General features: G+C 40.3%; 1 long non-coding RNA gene across 1 annotated transcript; it reads right to left on the bottom strand.

Moving 5' to 3' along the window:
• Nucleotides 1-2421: 2421 nt before the first annotated feature.
• LOC310988374 lies at nt 2422-5365 on the bottom strand. The gene is made up of 3 exons (XR_014595479.1): nt 5265-5365; nt 3459-3578; nt 2422-3363 (listed from the first exon to the last, which is right to left on the bottom strand). It is a non-coding gene; the product is annotated as an uncharacterized lncRNA (long non-coding RNA).
• Between the last annotated feature and the right edge of the window lie 510 nt (nt 5366-5875).

Genomic DNA, 5875 nt, shown 5'->3' with positions numbered 1-5875 from the left:
CACCTGGTATCCACTGCCCACTAACTGTTGCCAAATCTCAGTTTCTCTGTCTCCCTCTTTCTTTCTACCTGCCTCGAAAAACAGAAAGAAGTGAAGCTCACCAAATTCTCCCCACCAGGTTTTCTGTGTTACTGATTCGAGCATGTTGTAATATTTGCTCTTCCTGGGGATTATACGTCTTTACAGGGATTACCCAGCCTGCTCAAACACACCCCTACGAGAGGCACACACACACACACACGGACACAGGGCAGCCTCCGATTAAACCGCTTCAGTGCTTTGGCATCTCTGCACTCCAGACTCTGTTTTCAAGGTGGATGTTTTGTATGTGATTAATATTTGCGTATTAAACTTGGGTACTTTTTAGTAAAGGGGTAAAGCCCTCAGATGTTTTTGTCTTGTTGTTTTGTACAAAATAGTTTCCAGTTTCCAGTGATATAAAACAAGTAGAACAAGTCACACTTTATAATAAGCTATTAAACATTAGTTAAGCATTAAATACTGAATTCATCATTTATAACACATGAATACTCATTAGTATGTAGTTTATAAACACAGTTAAAAATATTTTACTCATCATTGATAAGCACTAAGTACTGTATAACTACACATTAATGAGTATCCATGCGTTATAAATGAAGAATTCTGTATTTATTAATGCTTAACTAATGCTTAATAGTGTGTACTTATTATTACAAAGCGTTACTCAGTTCTTTTTAACTCCAGTGTCTAACTTTAGAAAGAGTTTGACAGAGTCAGACAGCAGTGAAGTGCTGCTGTGGTTCAGGTCTTCGTCTTCCTAGTCGCTGTGATCTTTACGACTGCAGAGGAAGCTCGAGCCTCTCCTCCCCTCTTGAGTTTTCACTTTCTTCTTCCTCTCCCATCTTCACTTTGGCCAGGATCCACTGATAAAGAACTTCCTCTCTGATAAAACTTGAGAAGAAGAACAGTGGGTCATAAAGTCACTGTTTCTTATTCACTGAGCCAGACACTGTTGCCCATACATACACACTTACTGTAAAGCTGCACAGTGCATACAAACAGGTGACCAATATCAAGTAAACCACTGGGCCTGGACCAGTCATGATTTTGAGATTAAGAGCAGGGTCTTGAGTTCTCAGTTTTAATACTCAAGCTACCTGTTCATTTACTGATAGTGCCTTTAGGTTCCTTATACTGAACACCTGTATGTTGCAACAGACAGGGCTTGCAATTGCTGGGTGTCAATTCAGCTTAATTCTGCGCATATTGCCATAAATGGTAACCCTTTCATTTACAGGCCGCTAATTACGTGATAATGTCAAGACATAGCCAAGAATTAAACATTTATTGTGTAGTAATGTCAAGAAATAGCCTAGAAATAACGGTCCATTTCATGGATGATGTCATGTTTTTCATAAAGGCAAAAGATTACACATGCTTTTCATGCTTTGAATTTTTTGGGAAAGGACAGAATTTTTCTACAGCAAGGCCTTGTAATTGACCGTTATTTCTCAGTTATTTCTACGCAGTCAATCATTATTTCTTGGCTATATTTCTCAACATTACTATGAAATTGACCCGTTATTTCTAGGCTATTTCTAGACATTATAATGCAATTAATTGTTATTTCTTGGCTTTTTCTTGAAATTATCACGTAAATAGTGGCCTGGGTTACCCAGTAAACTCCTACTCTTATTCTGTTGACTATGATGATCAATAGGAATAACATTAACCCTATATGTCTACAGGCATATTAAAGCAGAAGTAAGTGGTCCGGTCGTTTTCGCTAATGCTGCGTTCCAGGCAGGCTTTTGAAATCGTAAATTACAGCTTCAAGTCACAACTTACGACTTTGTAGCGTTCCAGGCAACCCACTCGTGTTTTTCCGACCTGTTTTACCGGTGAAAGTCACTATAACGGCCACTCGTAACTTCCGACCGGTGAACTCGTACCAGATCGAACTGGTACGACTTCACGGTCGGAAAAATACGAGTTTCCTTGAACGCACCATAACAGTCCTCGTCCCTACGTCGCCACATTTACGGCGTCCCTTGGCTGCACACACAGCCCTGCATGCCGTTCTCTCTCCTCATTGGATAAAAACTGTAGGATACGATAAATGTTTTCTCCTCGGCTCAGAGCAGAGCAGAGTGACTGAGAGACCCGTGTTTCAGACCAAACACTCTATGTAAGTGATTGCTGTCGGAAGATATAACTATTTAAGACTTATATTAACACAAATATATCACTTACATCTGCTTTAATGGATGTATTAAAGGCGCCCATTGGGAGTGGAATTTGTGTGGGCCCAAAATTGTGTACGACACGGATGAAAATAATCATACTCTCCATGTGCCATGTATGGAACCATGTGCATTTATTTATTCTACTTTTTAGTTTTCTGCCAGGTTGGACTGATTTGTAGTGGTGAAGTTGACTGTTTACTTTTAGGGATGTTCTGTGCCGTGTTGTCTGAAAATGTTAGGGTGTCGTCCAGTGTCTCTCTGTGTGTGTACGAGTGTTGATTGTGATCTGATGGGTCAGTTCAATGTCCATCGTTAGAGTGATAGTGGGTCTCTTGTCATGCCGAAGGTCATCGCTGTTAATGAGGGCCGCAGCCAGTCAAGGGCTTAATTACTCTTAAGACCCTTTATCTCCAATTGCCCAATACAGACCTCAATGGACACATGAACAGCAGCGAACACCCAATACGCACGCAAATGGTATAGACCATCAGGACACATCACACACCCAGAGAAACGACACAGATGAGGGTGTGAAGAAAGATATCCCACCACCACAGTTGATAAACTCTTCTTTTTCTGGCGCTCCAACTCCCCTCCGTGTTGGACGCTGGACGGCTGACTGCAGAGGAGTGACGGAGGGCTCGGGGGTCAAGGGGCAAACTCAACAGGGAGCAGCCTCTAACCCCCCAGGATGTCACCCCACAAGGGCTTCAGGGGGCAAAAGTCACTCAGTTTGTTAAATCCTAACCCAGACACAGTGGCTTCTTTGGACACACACACACACACACACACACCCAGGCAGTGGATTGTTTTTTGTTTTTGTTTTTTTCAGCACTAAGGCTCCGTATGGTTGCATATACATATTTGTTGATACAACTATTCAAAATACACAAAGAAATTTATAAGGTCTTACAAAAGTTAAAGATTTGTCTCACTGATTTTGTGCCATTTGACAAAATAAACAGAACGGGATGCACTGTGTTTAGTTTGTAGTTCATTCAGTCTCGTCTCTCATCGAATGAAAATCCAGAAGATGCAGAGCTTTGACTTCACGGCATCTGTCCAGCTTCCTTGGTGATCACTCTTTGCTTTCGCTTAAACAGTCTTGACTTCTTTGCTTCATAGACAAATTTCTCTGAAAGTGAAAATACAAACAGTTTTGCACCGTCAAAAAAAAAGAAGCTGACACATTTTTTCTGTGTTTATCTGATGACAGAGGACGTTTGGTACCTGGCTGGTCACTGTCAGGCTGGAAGCAAACTGAAGCCAGACTGAAGAGGAAGAAGATGGTGAAGGCAACAAAGATGAAGGTCAGTTCAAACCCAGTGAATGGGAGTTCCATCTACACAACTAAACAACACAAAGCAAGTCATTACATTATGTCAGTCACTTTGATTCAGACAGCATACAAGGCACAGCACAGAAACGGGCACATTCACAAATCACAGTTTCAGATTTTGCTCTGTACAAAAAGTAAAGGGGGACGACTGAAAGGCATAACAGTGTGTCATATAATTTGATATAAATTCACATACTGTGCATATTTCCCTTACTATCCACCCCATTATTGTGCCAGTCTACACATACCATATTTAATTTTTTACTGCCATATTTTTAAGTAAAAAAAATCTTCAGTCTTTGCTGAAAAAAAGGTATCTTGTCTTTTTAAAATGCATATTGTAGACGTATGCAATGATGTTGTACCAAAGTGTATAGACTGAAATGTGTTATGAGTTACATGAGCTGAGGAGTCTGTGTCATAATCCAGGCGTGTTATTCAAATACAGCAAGAGAGCTCTAACAAAATATTAATAATCTTTAAATTGCTCAGGGAATGAACTGCACTGCACCCCATGGATTTTATTTTCAGGTGGTTGAGCCTCAGGAAACTGAACTGGCCGTGTATCTTTGTCTGTTGTTGTTTTTTTTACACACAGGCTGCTAAACCAGTTTCATGCTTGCATGAGCAGATATATTACTTAGGCCACTTATTTGTATTACATGCATGAAAAATATTTCATGCTGCCAATATTTACACTCAGCTTGAGATGCAGCAGCCTGTTTTCTCCACCAGGGGGCCTTACCGTATAACCGTGTTATAACTATTTACTGTTGTTGGTTTATAATGCGGTTCAGTCTACTTACAGTGCTTGCTCTAGTGCTTGATTTTACCTGTTTACTACAATGAATGTGTGAAATTTCACCTTTTACCCAGAAAATGTCACCTCTCCAGGCTCCTCATGATTAATTTGAGCCTGAAACATTTGAATAATCTACCCACGTTCACCTTTCCAGTGACTTTAGCAGTATCAGATGCTGTGTATTACAAAGTTAAGAAATGCACCATCGTATCAGAGAACGAATCGTATCGTCTGAATCAAACAGTCAGGGCTGAAATCAAAGAGTAAAGTTCTCAGTGATCTCAGTTTTCAGGGAACTTCAGTGAATGAATGTTTTATTCTGTTGTAGTTATGATCAAACCCTCTCTGAACTCTAAAACCCACTTGATACCAAATGTGTCAGTACCTAACTTTTTCATAACATAGACAGAGAATTGCAACGAACATTTCTTCTGAACACATCCAATGAACACGTGTATAAAGATATGCTGAACTACAGTAGGAGCCGGTCAGGTGGTTCACTGAAATGACCTACATAAGTGTAGATGGTTTTCACATGGGTTTGAAATGATACATCACAATACAGGTATCATTCATTTCTGGTGCACCATGCAGTTTTATATTACTGCTGAAAGGCTGGATAATAGCCCAACACAGATGGTCTGTGATTCACATGTTTTTCCAGCTGCCACCGATCTGTTCATTCACACAAGCTCCACCTTTGATCCCTGACGAGAATGATTCACATGTCTCATTCCGACAAAATAATATGAGAGCTCACTCGAGATTCTGTCACCAATCCTGTCTGACCTGTATTTTGAAGTTGTAGTTTCAAATCTGCCATGACCTGTATTTGATTTTTAAAGCCACTCAAACAGTGAGATACAACAACAGCAGGAAAGTTTTTGGGACTTACCTGAGGAGGAGCCCCAGCATTTCAAAATTCCTCAAGGATCTGTGTCTCCACATACAAACACATACTGTCCTGTCACAGTTTGATGAAGTAGGCGTTTATTTATTGATTTTTTCCCCTTGTAATGGGTGTGTGCGTGTGTGTGTGTGTGAACCATATCTAGGCCACTCCTTTGTGCCTCATCCCGGAAGTAAATAACACTGGATCCTAGAACAAAGTACACACACACAGAGGCCACCATTTAGACTTTGTTCTGGTAACACACACACACACACACACACACACACACACTGTCCCCAAGACTTTTACTGACACGTCGTCATAAGTCAACAAATGGGCAGAAAGAGTTGACTGTGATTGGCAGAAGTTTGTTGGTCTTTGTCACGAGTCTCATCTGCAGTCAGACGATATCCTCCTTACTTTGTGGTAAAGTCTTTGTCCCTGAAGAAGAGGAAACACCCAAAAAAATCAGTCATTTTTTGGTTTTCTTTATCTTATCCATTATGTCACAGTGGGAAAAAATCCATCAACATGGTTATCATTTTAAATATGGCTATTTTTTTTCGTAACAATCTGAAAGAGAGAATAATTTGATAGTTTGTTGCTGTAGAAAA

Source organism: Trachurus trachurus, assembly GCF_905171665.1.
Source record: "Trachurus trachurus genome assembly, chromosome: 1".
Classification (NCBI taxonomy): Eukaryota; Metazoa; Chordata; class Actinopteri; order Carangiformes; family Carangidae; genus Trachurus; species Trachurus trachurus.
This window is presented reverse-complemented; position numbering and strand designations above follow the sequence as displayed.